This window comes from Muntiacus reevesi, chromosome 19 (assembly GCF_963930625.1).
Source record: "Muntiacus reevesi chromosome 19, mMunRee1.1, whole genome shotgun sequence".
In the NCBI taxonomy this organism is placed as follows: domain Eukaryota; kingdom Metazoa; phylum Chordata; class Mammalia; order Artiodactyla; family Cervidae; genus Muntiacus; species Muntiacus reevesi.
The window spans coordinates 37,228,864-37,251,498 of NC_089267.1; the positions used below are offsets into that span (position 1 = coordinate 37,228,864).

The 22,635-nt window shown below is 39.5% G+C and overlaps 1 protein-coding gene across 1 annotated transcript in view; it reads left to right on the top strand.

Annotated features, from left to right (window-relative positions):
* Positions 1 to 22,635, top strand: part of CDK19 (cyclin dependent kinase 19) — a 268,286-nt gene that overhangs the window by 62,933 nt on the left and 182,718 nt on the right. The gene's annotated exons all lie outside the window — the stretch shown is intronic.

Consider the following 22,635-nt stretch of genomic DNA (forward strand, 5'->3'; position numbering starts at 1 on the left):
GCGTAAATGGGTAGGGGAAGTAGAGGGGATGATATGAAATCATCTCTGTGAAACTCTTGAATATTGTGAAGCACTATAGAATTTAAAGAATAGTCATTCAACAAAAAATGGTAAAAATTAAATATCTGAAATTGCGTGGAAATTAACAAGGATTCAGAGTGATGATTAGTCGTGATTTAGAGTCATGAATCTAATTTCAGTGATCAAGTAAAATGTAAAAGTTATCAAGTAGTAGTCAAACAGTTTAACCCCAGGTAGCAAAATTGTGGTAACAAAGTTGTGACTTTTACTTAGAAATATGGAAGGAAAAAACCCAACCTGACATAAAAATCAGCACTGTCACGAGACAAAGGAGTTTTCCTTATCGTCCTTGGAGAAGGACTTACTCAACTATAAGTGAAATAAAACAATGTTGTAAGCATGAAAAACTTAATGAAGAAGATGTAGTGTGAGTGTGCACTCTAGAGTCCCTGCTGGGTAGTTAGTACTTGTCTTACAAGAACATGAATTTGTTCACATTTCTATGTCAGATCTGCTGAAAGAAGCTGTATTGTGCAGAAGATACATACAGCTACTCTTGCCATGTTTTTAAAAGCATCCAACTCAGACTGGGGATTGGGACAAAAGATAATGGCTTGCCCATTTTATTATAATAATAATTCAAAGAATGTGGTGGTTATACTTGGAATAAAGATAAAAGAAGTATTTATGTGTTTTACAAGCTATTCAATTATTTGATGGTTGCTTATTGAAATGAAGACTTAGTCTACTAAACCACCTCAAACACTAATTGTGGTATAAACATAATTTGGCTTGTAATTGCTTATAATTAGTTGCTTTTCCATTACTATTATGCTTTTTCCCGATGTAATTTTAAGTGAATATAAAAGTGCCAAGAATCTTGGCAAGGTAAGGCCTTGTTAATTTGATACAGAATAATTTAAATGCTGTCTACCAACTGAACTGATCTTTTGTAAAATATATTATCTTTGTTAAGCATCATTACTATCATGAAGCTCAAAGTCTCTTGTACTAATTACCAAGTTAGTCAGTTAATCTAACTATATCACTGAACTTAATATGTCCAAAACACATCTGTCATTCCTTTATCATCAGCCCTGTTTCTGTCATTGAAGATCTTTCCCACTTCACCAGTTTAAAAACAAAAAATTCTTAACATTTTTTGCTTTGCACGTGAAGGATTGCCTAAAGAACTTAAAGTGAGTCCCATCCCCCAGACCTTCTTGCTGCTGCTGCTGCTAAGTCACTTCAGTCGTGTCCGACCCTGTGCGACCCCATAGATGGCAGCCCACCAGGCTCCCCCGTCCCTGGGATTCTCCAGGCAAATACTGGAGTGGGCTGCCATTTGCTTCTCCAGCGCGTAAAAGTGAAGTCGCTCAGTCATGTCTGACTCTTAGCAACTCCATGGACCACAGCCTACCAGGCTCCTCCGTCCATGGGATTCTGGAGTGGGGTGCCATTGCCTACTCCGCCAGACCTTCTTAAGGCACCTCAAATTGTGCTCCTTACCCCTCATTCTTTTGAATAATCCTTCCTATTGAAATCTTACCCAAATTCTAAAAATTCCTTACTTGACCCCGCTTCTGCCTTCAGCTAACACCCAATTTTTCTGCCCTCCTTCACAGCAAAACTCCCTAAAAGACATGTCTATACTTTCCAGTCTCTACCCTCATTTCTTCTTCAAACCCTTGAAATGGATATTTCTCAAAGCCCACATCTTGTCAAAGCCAGTGGTTCAAATAATGGTGTTGGTCCGCATTTAACTCGTTCAATAGCTTGTGATACAACTAACTATACCTTCCTTCTTGAAACAATTCTCTAGACTTTTGTGAGACCTCTCTTCTTTGGTTTTCCTTTTGACACATGTGGATCTTATCCAACACTCCCATGCCCTTGGCTTCCTCTCTGCTACTTCTCCATGTGCACTTTCTTCCTGAGTGACCTGGTTCACCCAGTCCATGGCTTTGTGACATCCATATACTAGTGACTTTCAAATCTGTATCTCCAGCCCAGTCATCTCTTTTGAATTCCAGATCTTTGGGACACTTGCCTACCTGACGTTTCTGTTTGAATGTCTAATAAGTACCTTGAAGCTAATGTGGCTAAGAGAGCCATTCCTTTTCATGCAAAACTTGCCTGCTCTTCACAAAAAGAAAAATAAAATACCCAGCTGTCCTCCATTCAAACTTCCTGGCTGACCTCTCTGCTCTGCTCTTGTCTGTGTATGGTCCATCCTTCTAGCAGCAACTATCTCATTAAGTAGCGGTTGCTCAAGCCCAAAGTCACTCTTGATTCTACTCTTTCCTGCTTTCCTATCAATCCAATCTATCATTAGCCTTGTGATGATATTCCTAAAACATTTCAAGTGTTCCTTTTCTATCTTCGCTACTACCTTAGTTGAGAACACTGAAATTCATTCCCCTGGACTACTGCAGTAGTTTTCTAAACAATCTCTCTGCTTACACTTTGGTCCTCTCAGATGATTTACCACTGAGCAGCAAGAGTGATTTTTTTAAGTCCAATTATGATATTATGACACTTATTTTAATATTGTAAAATTCTCCAATGGTTTCCCATGACACTTAAAATAAAAATGGCCTACCTTAGCCTTGAAACCTGTATATGATCTGGTCCCAGACTAATTCTCCAAGCTCATCTCTACCATTCATTCTCTGTTCCCAGCCATACAACTATACGCCAATAAAAAAATTTTTTTAAATAAAAATATAAAATTTGCATTTTCTGAGGATAAATATTTATAGAAATTCAATTATTTTGTTTATTGCTTATGGTAAAATTTTGAGTAGTATGGGAAGTATGCTCTTTTGAATATTTAATTTATAAATTCTTAGAGAAAATTAGCCCTATTCTCCCCTCCCCCCAGGTCTAAGGATTAATATCAGAAAGCAGAATCAAGTTTATATCCCAGAGTTTGGAGGTTTCTACTCAGTAGAAACTCAGTAGCTCAAGTGAAAGAACTTACCTATTGACATTTGAGGCTCATTTTTATTAAAAATAAACACAACTTGGTCTTCCTATGGTGAAGTCCACAAGACCAGAAACCAACAGCTTACCATCTGTTTTGTGGTGCTGCACGCTTAAATACTAATAGCCAACTATCAGTCATTTGAAGAAAGTCATCAATGTTTGAAAAGAAACCAAAATAAATATTTATAGGAAAAAAAGGAAAACAAAAAGCAAAATAATTATAGGAAGCAGAAACAAACTTCTAAGAAAAAAGCCATAATTATACTCCATAGGGATGAGAGAAGATAGTCTATCCATAAAAACGAAACCAAACAAAAACGGAATACTAAATAAGCAAGAAACATTCAAAGAACAACAACAACAAAAATAAAAGAAAACAGTGCTTGGAAATTAAAAACAGGATAGCTGAGAGTGTTTTAAAAAAAAAGTGGGGGATAAATTTAATGAAATCTCTGAGAAAGTAGGAAAAGCCCGAGTTGAAAGACAGGAGAAAAAAGAAAGAACATTAGTTGATCAACCCAAGAGTTCCCAAACTCAAATAATAAGAGTTCTAGAAAGAAAGAAGAGGGAGGAGGTGACTATCAAAGAAATAATAATAAAAATTACAGAACAGAAGGACATTGATTGAAAGGACTCCCCTATTACCTCATACAATAAATGAAAAAAAAAAATCCAAACCAAGATACATAATTGTGAAATTTCAGAACACTTTGCATAAAGATTTTTAAAGTTTCCAAGACCAAAAAAAGGGTCAAAATCAGAAGATAAAGAATCAAAGAGCACTGGACTTTTCAATAGCAGCATTGGAAGCTTAAAGACAGGGGAGCAACACCTTTAAACTTTTCGGGAAAATGTATTTTTACCTAAAAACTCTATACCTAGTATCAAGCAGTACCTAGGCTGGTTTTCTTTCATTTTTCTTTTTTGTCAATTATTTATTCTTTTGTTGAGGTATAATTGACTTATAACATTATATTAGTTTTGGGTATACAATACATTGATTTGATATTTATATACATTGCAAATAAGTTTAGTTATCATTTGCTACCATCAATAGTTACAAAAAATTTTTATTTTTCTTGTGATGAGGACTTTTAAGATTGACTCTTAAAAAAAAAGATTGACTCTTTCAGCAACTTTCAAATATGTAATACAGTATTATTAACTATAGTTGCCATGCTGTACATAATTAGTACCTTAGTTTCTTGATAGACACTGTGCTAAATTGAATGCAAAACACTAGCAAAAGCAAATTGTCACTACAACTGATTATAACCTATTAAAAACTAATTAACAAAAGCAAGTGATCCTTATAAACTATTAAAAATCTGAAGCCAGATGTGATTGTTCTGTTTTCATCACAGATAGAATGGTATTATAGTTAGGGTGTGCATGCATTCTAAGTCTCTTCAGTCATGTTTGATTCTTTGTGACGCTAGGGACTATAGCCTGTCAGGCTCCTGTGTCTATGGAATTCTCAAGGCCAGAATACTGGAGTGGGTTGCCATGCCCTCCTTCAGGGATTCTTTGGCACCCAGGGATTGAACTGGTATCTCTTATATAAGTTTCCTGCATTGGCCGGTGGGTTCTTTTTACCACTAGTACCACCTGGGCAATGGAACCAAAATATTAAAGAATTCAGTTATATTCATGGCTTTTTCTCTTGTACTCTTCTTGTTTGAGAAAGACAATTAAAGGAATAACTGGATCAATAAACTATCAGTATTTATATGTTGGGCTTCCCTGGTGGCTCAGTTGGTAAAGAATCCACCTGCAATGTAGGAGACCTAGGTTCAATCCTTGGGTTGGGAAGATCTCCTAGAGGAGGGCATGGCAACCCACTCCAGTATTCTTGCCTGGAGAATCCCCATGGCCAGAGGAGCCTGGCGGGCTCCATGGGGTCACAAAGAGCCGGACACGACTGAGCGACTAAGCACTCATCGATATGTTATCTCTCTTAGGAAGTCTTTATTTGGAGCTTTAGAACAAAAGCTTTTCTGGCACCTAGAAACAGCTTTTAGTTGGTTACTAAAAGCTTCCTCTCATCCTGGACACTAGAAAATTCCTTGGGAAACAAGTAGCCTTAGTATACCCCCCTCCCATTTTTAACAGACTAAGCTATACCTACCATATACCAGAATCCTACCTTGTTTTGGAATAAGGAGAATATGCTGATATGATTAGACTCTTCTATCTTCCATAACCTGAACTTCCAACTTGAAAGAAACAAAAAAAACAACTGAGAAAGTCTAATTTCAACATATCCTGTATCTGGGAACTTGAGATAGTAATTGTTTCATTCTTACCCACATGCCCTTCTGGAAGAGTCAGCACCACCCACAGTCCATGGTAGGGGCAGTCCTATGGGCATTGGACCTTGTCTCCGGAGCCACAGCTGATTGGAACAGTGGAGAACCCCAAGGTTTTTTTGTCTGTGATCAGTTGATTCCAAAGATCTAGATACTGAGTAACTCCATGGAGGGTGTAGAGCATAAGGTGAGATGGACTCAGGACAGGCAGTCATTTTTATGCCTTATGCATGCAAATAAAGAGAGAAAACTGGTCTTCAGAAATATCCCATAACCTAGATGTGCTGAAGGAAGCAGAAATCATACAGCCTTAGAGAAAGAGAACAGTGGTCTGTCAGATTTGACCATTTCTATATTTGTGTTTGGGATCCAAGAGGTTTCCCTCTGGATTTCTAACTCAATGCTTTTTCAATTCAGTTCAGTTCAGTTCAGTTGCTCAGTCATGTCTGACTCTTTGCAACCCCATGAACTGCAGCATGCCAGGCCTCCCTGTCCATCACCAACTCCCGGAGTCCACCCAGATCCATGTCCATCGAGTCAGTGATGCCATCCAACCATCTCATCCTCTGTCATCCCCTTCTCCTCCTGACTTCAACCTTTCCCAGCATCAGGGTCTTTTCAAATCAGTCAGCTCTTCGCATCAGGTGGCCAAAGTACTGGAGTTTCAGCTTCAACATCAGTCCTTCCAATGAACACCCAGGACTGATCTCCTTTAGGATGGACTGGTTGGATCTCCTTGCAGTCCAAGGGACTCTCAAGAGTCTTCTCCAACACCACAGTTCAAAAGCATCAATTCTTCAGCGCTCAGCTTTCTCTATAGTCCAACTCTCACATCCATACATGACCAGTGGAAAAACCATAGCCTTGATTAGATGGACCTTTGTTGCTTTTTACATGAATTAATTTAATATAGCTTCTTTCTGCTTATAGCCAAAGAATCTTTGACTCAACAGTTGTTAAATATGCATTTTTGGAACCCCACACTTCTACATTTTCGTACCTCTCGTAACCCATTTTAAGTTGGTTGTGGGCACGGAAATATCAGAGAGGAGAAGACATTTCCTTTGTAATATCCCACAGAAGAGATGCCTGGATCCTTCTAGTCACAGGGATTCAGAGGTACTTAAAGGATCAACTTCTTCAAGACTCAGTCTGCTTTTCAGCAGTTCTGGTAGATGCTAGAAGAAACCAGATGACCAGCCACCTTACTAATAACTTATATAATTTGATACCATTTATCAATTTATAATTATGTCAAGCTATAATTTGGAAGTAAATATTGTTATAAAGTTATCAAATGTGTTATGGTTTGTTACACTTCCCTGGTGGCTCAGACGGTAAAGAGTCTGTCGCCAATGCTGGAGACCCGGGTTTGATCCCTGGGTCGGGAAGATCCCCTGGAGAAGGAAATGGCAACCTACTCCAGTACTCTTGCCTGGAAAATCCCATGGACAGAGAAACCTGGTAGGCTACAGTCCATGGGGTCACAGAGTCGAACACGACTGAGCGACTTTACTTACTTACTTTACTTATTATTTCAGTACTGTTTTATAAAATAAATCTATTAAATCTTAGTTGCCAGTTCTTAATGGTCATGTATGGATGTGAGAGTTGAACTGTGAAGAAAGCTGAGTGCCAAAAAATTGATGCTTTTGAACTCTGGTGTTGGAGAAGACTCTTGAGAGTCCCTTGGACTGCAAGGAGATCCAACCAGTCCATCCTAAAGGAGATCAGTCCTGGGTGTTTATTGGAAGGACTGATGCTGAAGCTGAAACTTTGGCCACCTCATGTGAAGAGCTGACTCATTGGAAAAGACCCTGATGCTGGGAGGGGTTGGGGGCAGGAAGAGAAGGGGACGACAGAGGATGAGATGGCTGGATGGCATCACCGACTCGATGGGCATGACTTTGAGTAAACTCCGGGAGTTGGTGATGGACAGGGAGGCCTGGTGTGCTGTGATTCATGGGGTCGCAAAGAGTCGGACATGACTGAGCGACTGAACTGAACTGAACTGAACCATCAGTTTTTCTATAGATTTAATACAAACAGTTACAGGTTGGTTTTTTGTTGTTGTTGTTGTTGTTTAATGTTTTTAGTATTTATTTGACTTTGGTTGGTCTTAGTTGCCACATGTGGGAGCTAGGATCTAGTTTCCTGACTAGGGATTGAACGCAGGCCCCCTGCATTGGGAGCTCAGAATCTTAGACACTGAACCACCAGCGAAGTCCCCAGTTACAGTTTTTAAGTATACATGCACATTTTTAGAAATTCTTCACTTAATTCCTTGCTCTCAGGATTCTTAAAATTCTGGAGAAAATAAGGAATTTTGCAAAAAACAAATTGAATGTGACTGAACTATCAACCTTGTTAGATTTTATGTGATAGAGAGAGCAGATTCTAAAACAATACTGGGGGATTTACCTGGACCTCCCCAGTGGCTAAGATTCCATTCCCAGTGCAGAGGGCCCAAGTTCCACCCCTGGTCAGGGGACTAGATCCCACATGTTGAAGCTAAGAGTTCAGATGCTGCATTCTGTGTAAAATAGTGAACCCATGCAGTTCAAAATCACGTTGTCCAGGGATCAACCGTATATACTTTGTGTATATGTGCTCAGTTGCTCTGTTGTGTCCAACTCTTTGTGACCAGGCACCTCAGTCCATAGAATTTTCCAGACAAGAATGCTGGAGTGGGTTGCCATTTCCCCCTCCAGGGCATCTTTCTGACACAGGGATCAAACCTGTGGCTCCTGCGTCTCTTGCACTGGCAGGAGGATTCTTTACCACTGAGTCACCTGGGAAGCCCAAGTATATACTTTCCTCCTTCAGAATTGTGATTAACTAATAATTAACACTCAAGGAGTATTTACTTTATTGACTCAGATTTACACTTACATCTAAGGAGTTATATAGAAAGGAGTAATACCTTTCCCTTTTGCACTCATTTTCCTTATCCTGCACCTTAGTGACTTACATGAAAGTGAGTTGTAACTCATTTAAATTCTAGTCTCCAGTGTGAAGTAGTTTATTGCTTAACTCAACAAGGCTCTAACCCGGAGTGTGAGAAGGGGAGTGTCAACATTTCCCAACAGCAAGGAATTTAGCAATTAAGGGGTGGTACTAAAGAGCCCCATTCCAGTAAAACATGTTCCTGCTCTGCATCTTCTACTACACAGTAAACAAATATGTTTGTTCTAATCCTCAAATAAAGGGAAAAAACTAGAAAGAAAAAAAACACCATCCAAAACCAAAAGTCATCTATAGCCTCAGAAAATTCCTGGACATAAACTATCAGTCACTGGATTTTCCTTCATCCCTGCCAAGTTCCACAGCCTCTGAGCAGGTTTCCCAACAGGAGATGAGAGAGGAGGGGCAGAAAAACGTTGCTAAGTAACACGCATGATACAGTTGTGCAGTGGGCCTATCAGATGACACAGCCTTTAGCTTTGTGCTGGTTCACAGTCATTCCACGATGTAATACAAGAGCTGCAGTGTTATGTAGATACAGAGAGGCAAGATAGATCATTCCTAACCCGAATGGTTACTTCCAAAAGATCAGGTAGTTTAAGAAAGATACGGTTATTTACACCTATGAATTTTTCTTGTTAGTCTTATTTTTCCCTGGAACATTTTCAGGGGTAGGTATCATCTTTTTTGTATTTGTGAATTAACAAATTAGTTCAATCACTTATTCATTCAACAACTATTCATCCAGTACCTATTAAGGCATTGTTACAACTTAAGTATTAAAATTGATACTCACTGATATCATGAATTTTCCTTAGAAGTTGGTTATAAAAATGAAAAAAAAAGAGAAAAAGCATAAAGATCAAAATCAGCAGTTCCTTAAAATATTTATTATTGTTGCATTTTTATTTTTAAGCTTAGAATATATGCTTTTTTTTTTTAGAATATATCTTTTTATTTAATATGCTATGAGTTACAAAGACATGTTTTTCCTGATTATTATGGAAAGTGGAGAGGAAATCCAAACATGAATAGCTACATAATACACATTGGAAAAGACATTGTTATAGACGCATTTACCAGAATTCCCTTTTAAAGAAGAAACTCTTGTTTTGTAATCCAATTTATACACATTTTAAAAAGCATAGTATTGTCTAAAGTGACCTATGCCTGTTATTTACTTATGTATATTTATCCCCTATTCTATACCTAGGATAAGTTTACTTTTTGGGGGGGCAAATTTATTATGCCTAAAATATATACACAATGCTAATATTTATTGAGCATCTAATTTATACAAGCTAGAGTGATGTTAATTATGCATGCTTTGTCTCCTTTACGTTTTAAGAAGTAGATACTGTCATCATCTCCACTCTACAGATAGGAAAACTAAGGTTAAGTAAGTTGTCTAAAGTCATACAGCTTGACTTACAAGAAGCAGACCCGGGCAGTCTGTCTCTAGAACCCTCCCCATGAATCACTATACTATACAACTCCCCATTAGCTTCATTGTATTTCCTGATCAAAATTTCATATGGCACATTAAGATGTTCCTAACATGAGTGTTGAACTAGAGAACTCTCTCTTCCCTTCATTCTTCCTCTCTGGTAACCAGAAGTTCATTTTGAGTCTATGAGTCTGTTTCTTTTTCATAAACAAGTTTCTTTGTGTAATTTCAGATTCTGGATACAAGGGGCGTCATACAGTAGTTCTCCTTCTCTGACTTACTTTACTTAGCATAACACTGATTCACTGAGTCTTGACTGGACCCAGGAATCTTGTTGCTAACCATCTCTTAGGTAAATCTTACTATTTGGGGTAGGAAATCTCTCTGCTATGTCTGTTTTCATACGTTCTCTTTGTCTTTGGCATTCTGAAGTTTCATCATGATATGACCAAGTATGGATTTTGACTAGGCACAAGTTCTTTTTAGTCTACTTCAAATTGATCGAGATTCTTGGACATGTGGATTAATGTCTGTGGTAGGCAGAATAACGAACCCTCAAAGATGTCCAAGTCGTAATCTTCAAAACCTGTGACTGTTAGGCTACCTGACAAAGAGAGATTAAGGTTGCAAATGAAAATAAGATCGCTAATCAGATGACTTTAGAGAGATTATCTTGGATTATCCAGGTGGGCCCAATTTAATCACAAAGATCCTTCATTATGGAAAAGGGAGGCAGAAAAGGAAGGGCCAGAAATGATCTAATATGAGAAAAACTTGACCTGCTGTTGCTACTTCTGAAGATGGAGGAAGAGGGCCAGGAACCAAGGAATACAGGCAGCCTCTAGCAGCCTCAGAGGCTTCCCAGATGGCTCAGTGATAAAGAGAATCCACCCGTAAATGCAGGATCCTCAGGAGATGTGGGTTTCGTCCCTGGCTTGAGGGAATCCCCTGGAGAAGGGCATGGTAACCCACTCCAGTATTCCTGCCTGGAGAATCCCATGGACAGAGGAGCCTGACAGGCTACAGCCCATAGGGTCACAAAGAGTTGGACACAGCTGAGCAATTGAGCATGCACATACACAGAAGCTGCAAAGGTCAAGAAAACAGATGCTTTCCTGGAGACTCCAGAAAGGAACACAGACTTGCCAATATCTTGCTTTTAGTTCAGTGGGACGTGAACTGGATTTCTCATCTACAGAATTGTAAGATAATAAATTTGTGTGGTTTTAAGCCATTAAGGTATGGTAATTTGTTATTAAATACATTGTTGTAGGAAATTAGTATAGCTTCTTTCACCATTTCTGGAAAAATTTCAGCCATTATCACTTTTAATATTGCCTCTTCATTGTTTCTCTTCTTTTGGAACTCTGATTCAACGTGTATCAACCTTTTAATTCATTTTTCGTGGCTCATAATCTTGCTTTTGGATCTGCTCTCTATTACATTCTTTAGATCTATTTTCCAGTGTACTAATTCTCTTTTCAGTTACACTTCTAATGATGTTTAACCTGATCATTAAAATTTTCATTCAACAATAGCATATTTCATTTTTAGAGGTCTTATTTGGTTCTTTTGCAAACTTCATTAGTCATTTTTTTAAACACTTTCTTGTTTCTTATTCAAATTTTCAACCTTATTTTTTTATTTCTTTAAAGATAATAACACACTTATTTTATATTCTGTAACAATCTAATATCTGAAGCTTTTCTGTAAGAAAGTGTTATAGTCAGTCGTGACTGACTCTTTGTGACCACATGGGCTGTAGCTTGTCAGGCTCCTCTGTCCATGGAATTCTCCAGGCAAGAACACTGGAGTGGGTAGTCATTCCCTTCTCCAGGGCATCTTCCTAGACCAGGAACTGAACCCGGTCTCTTGGACTGCAGGCAGATTCTTTACTATCTGAGCCTCTAGGGGAGCCTTCCTTAAATTGCTTCTAATTCATGGTACCTTGTTTTCTAGTGGGTTTTATACATTGACTTAAAGCTCATGGTTCCTGTGGGAACTGTTTGAGGCTGGAGTTGAAGGATGTTCTCCAGAGAGGACATTCTTTTGCTTATACTAGCTGCCTAACAGTGTTACCAACTTAGGACAAATCTAATATAAATTTTCAGTATAAAGTGTTTGGGACCACCTGGACATTAAGAACTGTGAAAGGGTTGAGATTTTACCCTGCCACAGTTAGCCTGCCATAATTGCACAAATTTTAGCAGAAGACATGTGACCCTTGAGTCAGAGGCTAAGGACAGGTTATAACTCAAAGCAGTAACAGTAGCCAGCGTGTCAGCATTTGTGTTGGTTCCTCAAATCCCAATTCCCACAGGGCACACAATGTGGGTTAGATGCAGTAAGTTGCATTACCAAAAAGGAACAATGAACTTATAGAACATGGATATTTTATGATGGGCAGAAAACATGCCTGCCTTTTTTTCACAGAGGTAGGCATTATGGCTGTCTTCCAAGATTGTAAGCAAATCTGTCTCCAGAGGGAGATACTATCATTTTCCTCCAAAACCATATAAACTGTTGAAAAGATAGTCTGGAACAAAGACAGTTCCAGAAACTTGAGACAGTCATGAAGAATTCTCTCTTAAGAGGAGGTAGTTTTAATTGGGCCACGAATCTCTGCTTGTGTTTGCAAATTATTAGTATAGTTTTTCCTTCCCTTCTATCCAAAGCCAAGTTCAAGACTGGTAAAGTGTCCAAGTTTGCGTGTATATATGTATATATTTGTGAGAATCTCCTATTAGATACCCTACCTTGACTAGGATCTTGGATTTGTCTCCTGTCCCTACATCTTTCGTGACCATCAGAACTCTAGTTCATCAGAATTTAGAAGATATTCCCCCATAAAAATCTTCCTTTTATGCATGTTTACCTCTCCAAATCCCTGCTTTCACTTGGCATTTGGCCTTTCTTAACTTTTTGCTAATTCAATAATGTATTTGAACAGATGTTTCTTATGTTCTATCCAGTTTTGTGTGTGTGTGTGTGTGTGAGAGAGAGAGAGAGAGAGAGAGAGGGTTATTCTGTGTCTCTAATCTCCCATACTGCCAGGATGGCTAAAATGGAGGGAAGATAATAATGACTGAAGTTCAGGGTATCATGAGTCATCTGTATGAGTGCTGGATTCATCCAGAAAGCTGGCAGGCTTAGACAAGAATATACTTAACCAACATGATTAGGAAATGAGGTTTTTTAGTTAACTAGATTTTTCCACTAGTTATCTGAAGAACTGTCTGCTCCGAGAGTAATATCACCCCACAAAGGCTGTTATACACAGGAAGCAAAACTTCAGTTTTTTCGGAGTTGTATGTAGTCACTGCACACAGGTGAGAAAAAGGAGGGAAAGGGGCAGGGCACAACCTTTAAAAAATAACACTGCTGTTGAAGATAAGACATAAACTGGTTAGAACTGATTAGACCCAAGATGGTGGAAGATTTGACCTCCAGTAGACCTTGAGTAGACCTCCAGTAGATTTGACCTCCAGTAGACCTTCATTGTACGCTTATTGTAATACAGAAGCATGGTAAATCACACACCCACGGGTGTCAAGACAGTTCCGAGGCTGACCATAAAAGAACAAAAAGTAGATGGCGGTCCAATACCTGGAAATCTCTGTCCCTTCTCCAAAATAGATGGAATAATTCTCCCATTCCTTAGCCTATGAAATGACTCAGCCCATATAAAGTAACCACCCTGTATTCTGGGCCCTCACTTTCTGAGACGGCCCACACTCTGTCTATGGAGTGTGTATCTCCTTAAATAAATCTGCTTTAACACTTAGTTCTCAGAGCAGAGCCCCCTTGCCTGCCCACTTATATCTCTCACAAGTGTCCTATATTAACACAACTACTTCTTGCCTATCACTTTGTTTCTCACTGAATTCCTTCTGCATTGAGACATAAAGAACCTCAACTTCAGTAAGTCCAAACACCAGGTGAGTGATTTTAATTAAAAGACAGTGGGATCCAGATGCGGATACAGAGAACAAACTTGTGGACACAGCGGGAGAAGGAAAGGGTGGGACAAACTGAGAGAATAGCATCGAAACATATACATGACCATATGGTAAGATAGATAGCTGGCGGGAAGCTGCTGTAAAAGACACGGAGCTCAACACAGCGCTCTGCGACCACCTAGAGGGGTGGGATGGAGGGGCGAATGGGAGCGAGGGCCTCGAGGGAGGGAAATATGTAGACTTATTGCTGATTCATGTTGTATGGCAGGAACCAACACAGCACTGTAAACCAATTATCCTCCAATTAAAAAATAAATTAAAAAAAAAAAAAGATGGTGAGTTTGAGTCCCAGATTGTGGATTCAAGTTTCAGTCTGAGTTTTGGCTGGGTTTGATGTTGAAGCTGAAACTCCAACACTTTGGCCACCTGATGCTAAGAGTTGACTCATTTGAAAAGATCCTGATGCTGGGAAGGATTGAGTGCAGGAGGAGAAGGGGAGGACAAAGGATGAGATGGTTGGATGGCATCACCGACTCGATAGACATGGGTTTGGGTGGACTCCGGGAGTTGGTGATGGACAGGGAGGCCTGGCGTGCTGTGGTTCATGGGATTGCAAAGTGTCAAACACGACTGAGTGACCGAACTGAACTGAACTGAATCCCATTTGAGGTGCGATTGGGTTTGAGTCTCAATGTGAAACTAGGTGTGTGGTTTCAGCTGTAGTCACTGATTATTTTGTTGGCAACTTTAGAAATGCTGCATGTATTCAATTTCATATTTTTGACATAGTAACTACTTAGTCACCTTTGACATAGTAGCTACTAGGTCGCTGCAGGTGTTCAGACACTCTGAAAATTTGCTCCTCAGTGTGGCCCACGATCAGCAGCATTGGCATCAGCACCACCTGCAGTGCAGACAGAAATGTAAATTTTAGTCCCCTGCCCAGCCCTACAAGAATCAGAATCTTCACTTTAGTCAGATCTTCAGATGGTTCGTTTGTACATTAATGTTTGAGAAGTACTGCCCTAGAAAAATACTTTAAAGTTACAGTTGCTTATGACTCTAACAGTAATAAAATTTGGAGGTGGTTATAATAGGATTGAGAAGGCATGGTTTAAATTGCAAGGAGATCAAACCAGTCCATCCTAAAGGAAACCAACCCGGAATATTCATTGGAAGGACTGATGTTGAAGCTGAAGATCTAATGGCCACCTAAAGCTCTTTTGGCCACCTAAGATGAAGAGCTGACTCACTAGAAAAGACCCTAATGCTGGGAAAGATTGAAGGCGGGAGAAGAAAGGGGCAACAGAGGATGAGGTGGTTGGATGGCATCACTGACTCAGGGGACATGAGTTGGAGCAAACTCCAGAGACAGTGAAGAATGGAGGATCCTGGTGTGCTGCAGTCCATGGGATCGCAAAGAGTCAGACACGACTTAGTGACTGAACAACAACAATAAGAAAAGAATCAGAACCTAGGAATTCCCTGTGGTCCAGTGGTCAGGACTCTGCGCTTTCACTACTGAGGGTGCAAGCTGAATCCCTGGTTGGGGAAGAAAACCATGTTGTATAGCCAAAAAAAAAAAAAAATCAGAATCTGAGGTCCACTCCTAAGTAACAGTGTGACAGTCAGCAAATCACTTAACACATCTAAATGTAGGATCTTATTTCACAAGATTGTTAAAGGAATAAAAAAAAAAGTGCCTATGACAGGGCTTTCCCACTGGCTCAGTGGTAAAGAGTCCACTTGCCAATGTGGGAGACGTTAGAAAACTTAATTTAGACAATCAGAGGAATATTTTATGCATCAGCTACAGGCAGGGATACTAAAACTTCAGTCAGAATTCTTCTAATGTCTATAGAAGGAAGAAATATTTTCTGGAAGAAAATATTATTTTGTACCTACTAAGAGGGAACAACTCTTCGTCAGCTTATATATATTATTAACTTTCTTTTTCTATGAGGTTCATTCTCAGTAAAATAAAGGTATATATATATACTTAAAACCTCTGAACTTAAGCCAGTTGATGTCATGTTTTATTACAATTTTAAAATGAAAATATAAACAAAATTAAAAAAATAAAATGAAAATATTAGCATAGAATTCCTATGAATTTACTAACAGCTTGAAATAAAAATACATGATCAAAAATGTTTGAGAGATACTCTATATGAAAAACATTATGGCAAACTACCCACAGTCTATATACTATTGTGAGTTTTGCTTGTTTGATGTTTACTCCACAATATGAATGGACATCCCATCCTATTAATATACTTCCCTAGTGGCTCAGACAGTAAAGAATCCACCTGCAATGTGGCAGACCTGGGTTCGATCCCTGGGTTGGGAAGATCCCCTGGAGGAGGGCATGGCAACCCACTCCAGTGTCCTTGCCTGGAGAATCCCATGGACAGAAGAGGTGCAGTCCACGGTATTGCAAAGAGTCAGATGCAACTGAGCGACTAACCACACAGCACAGTGGCTCAGATGGGAAAGAACCTGCCTGCAATGCAGGAGACTGGGTTTGATCCCTGGGTCAGGAAGATCCCCTGGAGAAGGGAATGGCCACCCACTTCAGTATTCTTGCCTGGAGAATTCCATGGACAGAGGAACCTGGTAATACAAATTAGATTTATACCATTTAAAAAAAGTATTTCATTTTATTTATTTATTTTTTTGGTCATGTCCCAAGACATGTGTGATCTTAGTTCCCCAACAAGGAACCAAACCTTTGCCCCTGCAATGGCAGCACTGTGTTTGAACTGCCCGAGAAATCCCATAAACCATTCTTTTAAACAGCTATGGCATAATCCGCTGAAAGGATGTGCTATTAATTTAACCATATTTTAACTCTTTCTAATTTTTATCATAAAAACCACGGTCATGAACATCTTTGTACATGTAACTTTGCACACCTGCCTGATTATCTTCTTTTTGTCCACTTAAGTGAGTGCTTTATTTTTTCATTCTCCATAAAATACAGATTTTATAACACCGAATAGTCTGATATGTACCATGACAGCAAAACTTTCACTTTCTGAAGGTGAAGGTGAAGACGCTCAATCGTGTCCGACTCTTTGTGACCCCACGGACTGTAGCCTACCAGGCTCCTCCGTCCAGGGGATTTTCCAGGCAACAATGTTGGAGTGGGCTGCCATTTCCTTCTCCAGGGGGTCTTCCCAACCCAGGGATTGAACCTGGGTCTCCCGCATTGTAGACAGACACTTTACCATCTGAGCTACCACAGAAGCCCATGATTTATCTTAGTTTCAACTAATAAAGAATTAACATTTCAGAACTGTTAATACTGATCAGTATCATTGCCTACATATATTGATCACCTGCCAAAGACACCAGCTTGCCTGATTACTTCTTTTTAAAACTGAAGTATAGTCAGTTTACAATATTGTCTTAGTTTCAGGTGTACAACAGTGATTTAGTATTATATATACATATATTTTTTCAGATTATTTTCCATTATAGGTTGTTATAAGATATTGAATACAGTTCCCTGTGCTATACAGTAAATCCTTGTTGCTTGATTACTTTTATGAAAGTTCTCATAAGTAGAACTGTTAAGTCAAAAAAGATAATAATTTAAAATTTTAGGGACTCTGGGGGTCCAGTGGTTAAGAATCTGCCTGCCAATGCAGGGGACACAGGTTCGACCCCTGGTCCCAGAGGATCCTCCCACACGCCACGGAGCAACTAAGGCTGTGTGCCACAACTACTGAGCCTGCACTCTAGAGCCCACGCTCCAAAACTACAGAAGCCACTGCAATGGGAAGCCGACACATGTAACGAAGAGTAGGTCCCACTCGTCACAGCTAAAGAAAGTCTGTGTGTAGCAACGAAGACCCAGCACGGCAGAAAGATAAAAAAATAAATAAAATAAAATTTTAAATTCATATTGCCAGAATGCTTCTGAGAAAGTATTTTTGTTGTTCAGTCTCTAAGTCATGTCTGACTCTTTGCAAACGGACAACATGGACTGCGGCACACCAGGTTCACCTGTCCTTCACTATCTCCTGGCGTTTGCTCAAATGCATGTCCGTTGAGCCAGTGATGCTATCTATCCATCTCATCCTCTGTCACCCCCTTCTCCTCGTGTCCTCAATCTTTCCCAACATCAGGGTATTTTCCAATAAGCCGGCTCTTTGCATCAGGTGGCCAAAGTATTGGAGCTTCACCATTAGTCCATCCAATGAATATGCAGGATTGACTGGTTTGATCTCCTTGCAGTCCAAGGGACTCTCAAGACTCTCAAGAATCTTCTCCAACACCAGAGTTCATCAATTCTTTGGTGCTCAGCCTTCTTTGTGGTCCAATTCTCATATCCATATATGACTACTGGAAAAACCATAGCTTTGACATCTCTGCTTTTTAATACACTGTCTAGGTTTGACAAAGCTTTTCTTCCAAGGAGCAAGTGTCCTTTAACTTCATGGTTTCAATCACTGTCCTCAGTGATTTTGGAGAAAAGTATAACATTGCTCAATTTCCTTTTCTTTAGTGAAAATCAAGCAGCAATAGTTGCCAATCACGAGAGGTGAAAAGTGATTCAGTAATTATTTAAGACTGTGCTCTCAAAAGAAAGGGAGTGAGGGAAAAAGGATGAGTAGGGAAAAAGTTGTCATCCTGATCCCAAGGGGAGCACTGGAATATGACTTGCCCCACAAGGGGACCAATTTTTTGTACCACACTATCTGTTGGTCATTGGTGGTGAGCCGCCTCTGGCTAAGTACTGTCTTGGATCAAACAGTTCCTTTTGTCAAGGGTCATTCTTTAGACTCCAGGGAAAGGATAGCTGTGAACTTTTAGCTGCCAACACTCACAGAAGCTCCAGAATGGGTATACCTTCCTGTAGGGAATATTGGTGGGTGTAGGTGAGTTGTGTCCCTTTAAGTTCATGTCCACCAGAATCTCAGAATGTGACCTTATTGGACAAGTAGCTCTTTGTAGGATGTAATTAGTTATGAGGTTGATGAGACTCAGGACACACTACCTTAGAATATGGCACTTAGCGTATTTTCACCTGAAGGAGTTTGAGAAAACAGCAGAAGTAGGAAGGTCATCGTGACCAATCCACCACTCCCAAAGCAGGCCAAAAAATTTTCTTGTGAAGGGTGCCTTCCCTATATCTAGAGGAAGGGAGCATTCTTATCTCTTGAAGACAAAGGGATGCTGAGAATAATATGAACAAACAAGTCTTGCTAGTTTTCCCCATGTTACTATACTTACCCTATACACATCAAGTTACTGTATTCCTCCACAACTGTCCACTTTTCAGCAAGCCTGGAGTTGGTATACTATGAATCTTCAAAACTGTATATAAGTATATAGGTAAATTGACTAAATACTATTTATCCAACAATAATAATAAAACCGGGGCTTCCCAGGTGGTGCCAGTGGTAAAGAACCCGCATGCCAATGCAGGAGACATAAAGATGTGGGTTTGATCCCTGGGTTGGGAAGATCCCCTGGAGGAGGTAATGTCAATACACTCCAGTATTCTTGCCTGGAGGATCCCATGGACAGAGAAGCCTAGCAGGCTATTGTCCATGGGGTCCCAAAGAGTCAGACACAACTGAAGTGACTTAGCATGCACATATGGAATAATAAAATCAATGGGAAGATATTAAACTCTTTCTGAGACTATTTAATCAAGCATATTCCAATTTTCCCCCCAGATCTATTTTACTGACAGTAGCTCCTAGCTTCAATTTCAGTTTAATGAGTTCTTGCAATTAAGCAACTTAAAGCATTTTTTTTTCTAGTGGATAAAATCATCTTTATTTAATTTCTTTAGATGTATTTACATCATCAAAACTAGTGTTATAAACTAGTGAATATAACAAAACACTTTGTTCTCTATTGATTAGAGAACAAACTAGTGGTTAGTAGTGAGGAGAAGAAAGGGGGAGGGGCAAGATAGAGGTAGAACATTAAGAGGTACAAACCATTATACATAAAAATAAATAAGCTACAAGGATATATTGTACAATACAGGAGATGTTAGATAATATTTTACAGTAACTATAAAGGGAGTGTAATCTTTAAAAATTGTGAATCATTGTTCTACACCTGAAACATATATAATATTGTAAATCAACTATACTTTAATTGAAAAATAAAGTGTAAAAGAAGTGCTACATTCTTTGATAATGGAGAAGGCTATGGATTTGTGGGGGGATAGGAAGTAATAGGATATCTTTGTTTCTTGCTCTCAATTTTATGGTGAACCTAAAACTGCTCTAAAAAATAAAGTTGATTAAAAAAGTAGTGCTGTATTCCCAATTTTGTTGCCATGTTCATTTGGCTACTATAGCTAAGTCATATAGAAGAGGGATAAACTCTTTGGATACCTGCAGCATTCTTTTATTTAAAGATTGAGTATCAAAAAAAAGGGAAGTGGAAAAAAAAAAAAAAGGGAAGTGGGAGGAAATTATTTAGTATCTTAGGAGTACTATAAACAGTTAGGCACTGGATATTTATTAGTAAATAAAATAGAGCTTTTGCCTTCACATCATGATTCTTGCTTCTGGTTAAAGCTGGGGGACAGGGTGCTAAACACACATTTTCTTTCTGTTTCTCTTAAGACAACACTGAAGGAAAGATTCAGAATAAACCAGTAATGGAGAGACTAGATAATGAGCTTTTGAGATATATATATATATATATATATATATATATATATACACAATATTATATTAAACTTTTTGCCATGCCTCGAGGCATTCAGGATCTTAGTTCCTCCACCAGGGACTGACCCCATGCTCCCTACAGTGGCAGCGAGGAGTCCTAACCACTGGACTGCCAGGGAAGTCCCAAAAATATTTCTAAAAGACTATTCTGACAGATATAATAGAGGAAGCTGGAATCTTCATCTAAAAGGCTAGAGAGATGCAGGTGGCCTGCCATAAACCTCTGAGAAGTTCTGGGGCTGCTAGAATTGGCATACAAGGGAGAGCACCAACAGACAGAAGAGCTGGGCTGTTAGTTGGAGAATTGCATATAGGTCTGCTGACCCGCCCTTATTAGCGCCTTTCCTCCTATAGGCAAAATTGTCAAATCAAGGGCATCAGACAGTTAGCCAAAAACAGAAGTGCTCTACTCTGAGAGGAGGGAAATGCTAAGCCTCCTAATACAAGTAGTAGCTCCGAAGAGGAAGATAAAGAGACAACTGATAAGAGGCATTAAGAGTCAGTCTGCAGGGGATTTCCCTGGTGGCTCAGTGGTAAAGAATCTTCCTGTCAAGGCAGAAGACACAGGTTCATATCCCTGGTCCTGGAAGATCCCACATGCCCTGGGGCAACTAAGCCTGTGCTCTACAACTACTAAAGTACGTGCATCGTAAAGCCCGTACCCCACAGCAAGAGAAGCCACTGCAACTAGAGAAAAGCCCATGCAGCAACGTACACCCAGCACAGCCAAAATTAAAAAAAAAAAAAAAAATCAGTCTGCAAGATAATGAGTCTAAAGCCAAAGGGTGGAAAAAAGGGGGTAGTGACATGATAGCACTGGAGAAGAGGAAGGAAAATACCAGAGAGATTAAAAGAGAAAAACGAATGGAAAATACCCTTGTGAAAGATTGGTATCTTCAAGATTACAGAACAGGGACTACCCTGCGAGTCCAGTGGCTAAGACTCCGCCCTACTAATGCAAGGGGCCAGAGTTTGATCTCTGGTTAGGCAACAAGATCTCACAGGTCACAAGTGTGAGTTCGCATGTTTCAACAAAGATGTGCTGCAACCCCATGTGCCGCAATTAAGACCCGGCACAGCCAAAAAATAACCCAAGAGAGATTACAGATCACATGCTAGACATTTCTATGGAAAAACAGGACACTTAAAAAAGGTTAGGTAAAACAGTCTTATAACACATCTGAACCACTGAATGTTAGACAATAGGTAATACCTTCATGGTTCTGAGGAAAATTCATTTTTAACTTGGAATTGTATACCTAGACCAAAACCAAAAAATACCAAATGTAAGAATGTGGAAAGCAACCAGTCTAATCTTGGTTCATTGAGAAACTCATGGCCCATCTGGGAAGAAAGACATGTAAACATGATACACATAAGATAAGCAAAGTGTAGAGCGGTCTCACAGGATGTCATCATTATGAAGCTGCTGCTAAGTCGCTTCAGTCGTGTCCGACTCTGTGCGACCCCACAGACGGCAGCCCACCAGGCTCCGCTGTCCTTGGGATTCTCCAGGCAAGAACACTGGAGGGGGTTGCCATTTCCTTCTCCAGTGCATGAAAGTGAAACGTGAAAGTGAAGTCGCTCAGTCATGTCTGACTCTTCGTGACCCCGTAGACTGTAGCCTACCAGGCCCCTCCGTCCATGGGATTTTCCAGGCAAGAGTACTGGAGTGGGGTGCCATGTCCTTGTCTGCATTATGAATGAAGGGCATCCAACCTTGTCTCAAGGTAGGAGAACACTTCTTGAAAGAGATGATCCTAAAAAAAAAAAAAAAAGAGATGATCCTGAGTTGAGCCTTAAACCACTAGGAAACAACTCGGTGAATCTCTTCAACAAATTTCCCTGACTTAGAATCTAAGACTGTGTTAAGAGAAATTTTATCCATATTCAAATTTGATTTCACATAGCTTATAATCTGGTCATGACTAAGGGTATAAGCATTAAAAAAAGTCATGACTTTGCTTACTATTCCCATCATATATTTGCAGAACTTGATACACAAGATCTGCAGCTCAGTTCTCCTGATGACTAATCCATTGTAAATGGGGCATACCCACATTGTGACTTGAACAAACTGTTTAAATCATCACTCTATTCTTTCATTGACGTTCCCTACCAGTGTCAAATGAACTCAGTTTTGTAACGTTTAGATAAAACTTTTCAAATTCCTTACAGGCATGTGATTAGGCCTTATTAATTTCTGGGTGGTTATCATTTATTTGTTTGTTTGTTTGTTGGAA